The sequence below is a fragment of the Magnolia sinica genome, chromosome 4 (assembly GCF_029962835.1).
Source record: "Magnolia sinica isolate HGM2019 chromosome 4, MsV1, whole genome shotgun sequence".
Classification (NCBI taxonomy): domain Eukaryota; kingdom Viridiplantae; phylum Streptophyta; class Magnoliopsida; order Magnoliales; family Magnoliaceae; genus Magnolia; species Magnolia sinica.
Genome location: NC_080576.1, coordinates 38,155,935 through 38,165,008, shown reverse-complemented (window position 1 = coordinate 38,165,008; position 9,074 = coordinate 38,155,935).

Sequence of the window (9,074 nt, the reverse complement as noted above, 5' to 3'; positions counted from 1 at the left end):
AAGAAATGAAATCAACGATTGGATTATGTTATATGTTGAAAGAAATGAAATCAATGATTGGATTGGTTGTTTGAAATCAGAAGAAGGTTGGATCTCTCTCTCCCTTAGTTTGCTTTAATACTCTTACAGTGTGTGATGAATGATACGCAGGCAGTTCCAATTTAATTACTGAGAAATTGCATACGTGGAAACACATAATTAGACTAAGTTATCCAAATTTTGGTACCTGTTTAGGTCCATAATTGACAAAATATTACTCTTATATATAATGATTAGATTGCTGTACATTTGTTGGACGGTTAAGAATGAAAAGCTTACAACGGTCTTATTTAAAAATAAAAAAGTGTCCATAAATCAGAGGTTTGGGTTGCTCGACTAGTCTGATTTTCAGTGGGTCCCACAGTTTATTTGGTTTTATTTGACTTCATACATGGCATGGGCACCATTTCTACGCTCCTGTGTACGATTCACCACTGACATAATAATATTGAATTCCACGAAATAGTTTGTGGGGAAGGATCCTACCCTCTTAATTTTTTTCCTCAGATATTAAGCACTTTGTACATGTGAACTTGGTCCACCTATATGAGATCCAGAACATTCATCCAGCAGTTCCTGCCATGGATGGATAATAGCCCAAAAAATCAAATCAACACCAAGCATTTAACTGGAGGATTTTTGAGGATTCCATGTGGGTGGCTAAAAAGATGTCAACCAACAGTCTGATGGGTATCATCTTTTGAGCTACAGCCATCGACTGCACAATGCAAGAGATGAACAATGGATCTCTTGTATGTGTTGCTACATGTACAAGGACAGAGTTCCTGATATTTAAGAAAAAAAAACAAAGTTGCTAAGATTTATATCCTTTCTCACAACGTAAACAGCTAGATTCAATCCAACTAGCATGCACAAAATCACATTTTAGCTCTTTGAGATCCCCAGCATGGTTGCATCAAATGAATGTCTCTCAAGCATGATGAAAGATGCAATATTGTGAGAAGATGGAAGTAAAATACACATGCATAGTATATACATATTAAACATTATTACTCTGTTTTTCAGTTCCTACAAGGATGCATGATTTTCTAAATAGTTACATATATTACAGCAGTGGTATGGTGCCTGTTTTGGAGTGAGAACACAACATGAGGAGCATAGCTGCCCATGACTATTTTATAGGAACACACACACAAAAAAAAAAAAACAAAAAAACAATCATCATATCACAGCAAACACTTTGATAACTATGGAGAGAGAGAGAGAGAGAGAGAGAGAGCTTTGCCAAGTCCACACGCACCTCTTCATGTGGCCACATATGCCGACTTAGGGAGTTGTGCATCAGGCGGACCATCCCCACTGACTAAATAACCTAGCACAAAATCTGAACGGTCAATTCATAGGTATCTATAAATGTTTGAAAACAACACAGCTTCGAAATAATTCATGTTCAACATACAAATAATTCATGTTCAACATACATGTGTGACCCACCTAATGACTTGATGCACAACATCATGTAATTTTAAATAGGGAGAGAAACCTGATGCACTGCTTATTCATCCATGTATGATTAGAAAAACTCATCAAACAAAAGCTTCGCTTGTATAACTGCACATTCTTTTTACCTGTGATGACATGCACAACATACTACTTGGGCATCACAAGGGCTTCCAGACTGTCAACACCTCCTGAAACATCTCCACCATCAGTTCCCTATCCGCATGCATGAAGAAGTTGTTGATCTCGTCTCTAACATCATATATCTTGCCAAAGTCGAACAAATACATCAAACACACTTTCTTTAGCTTCTTCAGCTGGTACAGCCACGCCTCCTGCAGCCTCTCAAGCACTTCACAGTTATTACATTGAGTGGAATCCTCAAATTCACGCATCAAACATGCCTAGTGATTGTGATCATTGATCTTCTGGGTCACCATGTGAAAGGGACAGGCCAAACACTGGTGATTGGACAACTTTTTTTTTTTTTTTTTTCAAAAATGAACATTTCATTGAAATGGATGAAGACTATACAGATTTGGGGGCTCAGGCTAACAAAAAGATCCTGAGACCCTAGCTGCCATGCACATTCAGGGAGGCCCAACACAAAGGCAAGCCCACCTATCGTAAAGGAACTAAACAAAAAGTAAGCCTAGGAAAGTCGCACCTCTCCTAAACTAGCACTATCCAGGACCAGCTCTCCGCGAGATAGGAAGGGAAGCCCGGAAGCGTTGTCAAAAATTCTGAATTGCTGGTTGGCACTGGCCCAACGGGCTAGGCTATCTACAACCCTATTGGCTTCTCTCGGGATATGCTTGATGGACACAATTCCAGCGGACCAAGTGGACTCAAACTTCTTTTTCTAATAGAAGACATTCCAAGGAGCATCTCCCGGTCTGGAGAACATGTCAACCACTTCAAGGGAATCACTTTCCACCTCAATCAAGCTGAACCCTTTGTCTATACAGATGGAGAGGTCGTCTACCATTGCTTTCACTTCCGCAAGAAAGCTGGATCCTTGGCCGTATCCCTTAGAGAAAGTGAACTTAAACTTGTCTTTGTTGTCTTAACAAACACCTCCACACCCCGAGGGCCTGGGATTGCCTCTGGACGAGCCATCAACATTCAGCTTTAAGCGCCCTGGGTTCGACCTAACCTCGAGGGCCCGAGATTGCCTCTAAGGACGCCCAATAATGATGAGCCGCTGGCCATGGCCCACCATTGGGATGCCCTATTCCCCGTCGATTGGCTAGGGAGGAAAGCCACGGAGAGAATGGAGGAGAAGTAGTCCAAACGGAAGAAGCTAGCTTGCCAGCGACGAAGAGGTGATCAAGGTATTCCTCCCTTAGGCATATTGGTTTATAGAAGACGCAGGAAGAGGCCATGTGGACGCCCTTTCTTTTCACGTTGATGTCTACTAGAAGGGCATTATTCAAGATTTTCCAGACGAAAACCCCAATCTTTGGAGGCAGGTAAGATTGCCACGTCCACTTGGCTGGCTGCGAGGGCAGATGAGTTGACAAGCTGATTTGATTGTGAACTGGCCGGACTTCTCCCTGGTCCAAATGGCCCGATATTCATTTTGGTTCAGAGAAATACCTTCAGCAACCATGTGGTGACAAACTGAGACTGGAAGGGAGGCCGGGAAAGGGGCGTTGTGAATTAGGCCATCCGGCCCAATAATATCCCTGACCTTCAGATTTTGGGATTGAGGAGGGACACTACCTTAAATCCATCTCTTGAGAGGGCCCAGGCCCGACTAGTTGTCGTCCCAAAAATTGTTATTCCTGTTCCCCAAAAGAAGACGAGAGTGATCCTCCAGGAGATCCACCAGATTTCTCATCTTCTTCCATGTTGGGAAATCCGACTGTCGTTGGATGAAGGCGACTTGGGAGTCATTAATCCCATACTTAGAGCGCAAGAATTTCGCCCAAAGGCTGCTGTCATGGCCGAAGAATATGGTCCAGGCTCTTTTCAATCTTAGGGCCGTCGAGACGTCCCTTAAGGCTTTGATTCCCAGCCCACCCTCCACAGTTGGGGAAGAGATTTTGCTCCAACTAACCCAGTGGAGGTTCTTTTTTCCTTTAAACCATCCCCAACAGAGTCCGTGAATCCGGTTTCTAGTGCTGCTAGCATCTTTTTTGGGACCTCTATCACTGCTAAGGTGTGAATAGGGATGCCCGAGAGGACATGTTTGATGAGGATGATTTTAGTGGTTTGGTTGAGGAAGCAGGCCTTCCAACCCGAAATGCGGGACAGTATTTTCTCCACCAGAGGCTGGTATGAGGAGGATCAAATTCGCCCATTAGACAGTGGCACGCCCAAGTAGAGAAGCCTAGGAGGGACAATACTTCTATTCCCCGAATCCTGCTTACCGGCATCTTGGAGGATGCTACAAAGCTACTCTTAACATTGTTAATCTTGAGGCCTGACACGCTCGTGAACTTGTTGGGGAATGCCATCATGCTTCTAATGGATCCGGTGCCACCATTTATAAAGATAGTTGTGTCATCCGTGAAGTGAAGGTAGGAAATAGTCTTAGAGCCTCTTCTGGTCCTGTATGGCTGGCATTTGTTGATTTCAATCAACGAGACAATGCCCCTGTTGAGGGCCTCCATGATTAAAATGAAGAGACTAGGCGAGAGGGGGTCTCCTTGTCGGAGGCCTCTTTCCGATTTGAAGAAGCCCGAGGCCTCGCCGTTGAAGAGCACCAAGAACTATGGGGTCACCCAGCATTACTCCGTAATAGAGATCCATGCCTGACTGAACCCGAATTTGTGGAGCACAACCTTAAGGAACGACCTGCTCACACAATCATAGGCTTTCTCAAGGTCGATCTTGAAAATAATGTTGTTGCCCCTAATCTTCTTGTCAATGTGAGGCCCCTATCTTAGCCCGTACTATTCCGTAGGCTTCCGCGGTCCTCCTAGTCGATTTCGGCAACCCACGAGTTGTTATCTGCAGTCGCGCACAACCTTGAATCGTGTCCCGTATTCCAGAGTCGGATCAACCCAGGACTTGTACCCTAGTGACCGCGCCGTCGCCGCAGTTCTGATGTCTTGTCTCACGCACCGAGGTGATACCCGAGCTAGGAGATGTGGGCCCGCGTTCAGTTCGAGGAAAACACCATGCGTTGCAAATCCCAAGAGAATCCATCACATCAAATGTCAAGTACACTCCCATCACTCACCATCACTCACACCCATCCCCAAGTACATCTACCCTCCCCAAAAGTCAACATTTTCTTACAACAAAGTACCTACTTACATCACTCACCATCCCTCTCTCTCATCACTTCTCTCCCATCACTTCTCTCTCTCTCTCATTCTCTCTCTCACTCTCCCAAGCAATCCAAGCCCCAACGTCCAAGCTTCTCAAGCTTCCATGGAGAAGCTAGTGTGGCCCACCTTCCTATCTCCTAATCCCACCCTTCAAGCCTCATCTCAACCGTTGGATCACATTCTTTGGAGCTATAGAACGTGTTGATGAAAGATTGAATAAGATCTTGAGGTGGGTGCTTTATAGGCTAGATTTTCATGTTTTGATGATGGGTCAAGTGAGGCCTACCGATTGATGGTATGGATCTCACTTTGGACCCTAGGTGTGGCCGATGGGCCACCTTGATTCTCTTGATCATTCCATGATGGAGCCATTCTCCATGGACCACATCATGATGTTTATTTTCTTTGCATGGATGAGGTCATCTAGACCTTTCGTTTTGGTGGAGAAGGAATCTCCACCGTTGATCCTTGATTTGGTGGGCCCATGTGTGGGACCCACTTGATGTATGATTGAATGTAAGGGAGGGCCCATAGTGTCGGGGTCCCTCCATCACACGGGTGTCTCTCTCTCTCTCTCTCTCTCTCTTTCTTTTATGGTGTGTGATGATGTAGTTGTGTGGCCCATCCAGATGGACCCCACCATGAAGCATGTATTTGATCCAAGCCATTTGTAGGTGGGGCTCACTTTATATATGTATATGTTCCACACCACCCAGCCATGTGGTGGCCCACCTAAGCAGGGCCCACCTTAATGATTTATTTGCACGCCCAAAAAGAGTCCAGCGTTTGGACGTGAGCTTGGAAACACAAATATTAGCTTTGGTTAAAAGCTTTTGGGAAGGGTTGTTCATGCAGGCCCCACCTTGATGCAAGGATCAAATCCATTCCGTCAATCCTATTTCCCAACTCATTTTAGGCGTTAAGCCGAAAAATGAAGCTGATCTGACTAACTGGTGGGCCATACCTTTGAAAATAGTGATTTTTACCATTTAAATTCACCTTAAATTTTTCTACATGCCGAAACACGTCGAATATTGGACTCGTTTGATCTGTCTTGAGTCATAGAGTGCAATGGCTGGAGTGGATTCACCAGATGTGGCCCCCGCGCATAAAAAACTGTAAAAAAAACATATTTCAATATATATATATATATATATATATATATATATATATATATATATATATATATATATATATATATATATATATATATATATATGAAGCATACGTTGCTGCTTCCAGAGGCGCGCAGGCAGCGCCTACTACGTGTATGTGGGCGGACAGAGGACCCACGGTCCAGCCGTGGGCCCCACCATGATGTGTGTTATTTATTCACACCGTTCATTGGGTGGGCCCCTTCTTGAAGTGGACCCCCTCCAAAAATCGGCCCTATCTAGAGCTCAGGTGGCCCACATCATAGGAAATAATGGTGATTGAATGGCGGCCATTGAAACCTTTTTGGGTATCACAGAAGTTTTGGATCAGTTATGAAATTTGTTTTTCCTTTCATCCAAGTCAGCGTGACCTTATCAACAGATTGGACGACATATAAACATTATGGTGGGCCCCACGTGGAACCACAATGATGTATGTGTTTATTCGCACCGTCCACAGCAGTGGACGGTGGAACCCAGTATGATTTATGTGTTTTATCTACACCGTCCACACCTGGACGGTGGGACCCACCATGATGCATGTGTTGCATCCAAACCGTCCAACCATTTAGCTAGCTTATCTTATAGGCTTGAGACAGATCTAGGATCAAGTGGCCCACATAGCAAAAAGGAGTGGGGAGTGAGTGTCTGCCATTGAAACCTTTTGTTTCACATAAGTTTTGGATCATTAGGAAATTTCTTTCCTCTTAATCCAGGTCTGTGTGACCTTATAGCCAGATTAGATAGAAAATAAATGATACAGTGGGCCTTGAGAATTTTTAATGGTGGAAATCATTATCGCCACTTATATTGAGAATGTGGTCCAGATAACCTTCAACATAATTTATTTTCTTTATGCTCTAAATTGTTCTTAAGCATATAGGTGAATGGTGTGGTTGGTGAGGCTCATTGGTGTGGCCCATTTGATATATACATGAGGCCCATGTGATTAGGCCCACCTTGATGTGTATGAGGCCCGTTGTTGAGGCCTACCTTGATATATACATGAGGCCCATGTGATTAGGCCCACCTTGATGTATTTGTGGCCCGTTGTTGAGGCCCACCTTGATATTTATAAGGCCCATTTGAGGACACCCATCTTGATGTAGTTATGGCCCATCCATTGAGGCCCACCTTGATATACATGAGGCCCATGTTGTGAGGCCCATTTGATGTATTGGAGGTCCATGGGTCGAGGCCCAATGGGATGTACATAAGGCCCATTGAATGTGATTCCACCCTGGTTTATGTGTTGACTTTTATGGCGGGCTATACCTTAGGAGCAATGATGGTTCGACGTCCACATTGTAAGAATAATGTTGGTTAAATGTCCGCATTATAACTCTTCCTAGGGCCCATTGATAGGCCCATACTTGTTAGGTGTAGGCCACCTAAGCCCATCTTCGTTGTGAGGATAGTTCATCACCTTACTTTGTGTAACTCCATGATTCATGCCCATACACATCATTTGTATGCTTGATATGAGTAGTGACTGATCATAGCATATGCCATTGGGTAGACTATTCATGGGACTCATTGATAGGAGTTACCCACATGAGTTATGTGTTACATCTAAACTATAGATCGGAGGGCCCCACCGGCTATATCGTTGTTGTAGTTGACGTTAGCAAGTTCCGTGGGGACCACCAAATATAGGTGCTGTATACCCACACCATTCGTCCAGTTTTGTGGGAACCACCGTGAGGTATGTGTTCATCCAAGCCGTTTGGCCATGTACCCCACCGTGATATATGTGTTTCATCAATGCCATCCATCTACCTTCTGTGGTATGGGGCGTATTGAGATGTACGTGTCTATATTCATACTGTCCATTTGGATGGTGCTGATTGGAGCCAATCTTGATGTATGTGGCCTTCCATGATGCGTGTGCTATATTCACATCGTCTATCCATTTCGATAGACGTGTGGTCCACTTTGATTTATTTATTTAATAGCCACATCGTTCAGATAGTGCTAGACAATGTTTGGACCGTGTTGATTTATATAGGCAATGTTTAGGTGGTGCTGACTTACTTGGAAAATGTTTGGACAGTGCTGCTGATCACATTAGTGAAACATGTACCCCTATAATAGTGTATAGTGATACACATGATACACCTACAACTATTAAAATGAATTTTGGTGTAATCCAAGCCCACTTGAAGCCCATTGGTGCGGCCTATCCATGAGGCCCATCATGATGTATTATTGGCCCATGTGCAGGCCCACCTATTTGTATTTTGGCCCATGTGAAAGGGCCCACTTGCCTTGTATTTTGAGGCCCATGTGATAGGGCCCATCTACCTTGTATTTAAGGCCCATATGATGGGGCCCACCTGCTGAATCTGAGGCCCATGGGCAAGGCCCATTGTGATGTATTCGTGGCTTAAGGGTAAGGCCCATTGTGATATGTATTAAGCCTATGATGTGTGGCCCACTTGATGTATATGTGGCCCATGAGTGAGGCCCATCGTGATGTGTATTAAGTTCTTGAGTGAGGCCCATGGTGTTGTATAATTAGCCCTCGTGTAGGGTCATGGGTCCATTGTATGTTAGGCTCTATGAGGGCCATGCCATGAGGGCAATGTTGGTTAAATGTCTTCATTGTCGTGGTCGATTGTCGATGCCGGTTATTGATACCGATTATGAGTATGTGACTGCATAGCATCATGATACATGCCCATACGCATCATCTGCATGTTTGTTATGAGATATGGTTGGCCATTGCATATGTCATTGGGCAGATTGTTATGAGACTCCCTGATAGGCAGAGGTTATCTCACATGAGCGTACGGTATGCACAGGATTGATTCATGACTGGATTTTATGACTCATGCATCTTTCATTGTGTGCCTTAGTGACATCAGAGCTGTAGACTCCACAGGCATATCGTGGATGGTCAGACAGGACACCGGAAATTTGTTCTAGCATAGGGCTGCCATAGATGGCCCTGGGTGAAAATCTCTAAACCCTCTTGGTACCAGAGGACGCCCCAATGTCGAGACCGAGTGGATATATATGAGCGCATGAGGGCCATATACCAGTAGGTCGCGTCTCCCACTGTATCATGGTCGGTTGGGAGGGGGTGTGACCTTACCCGCCTGAGTGAGGGGGCAATATCTAGGTTGAGTTTGACCAG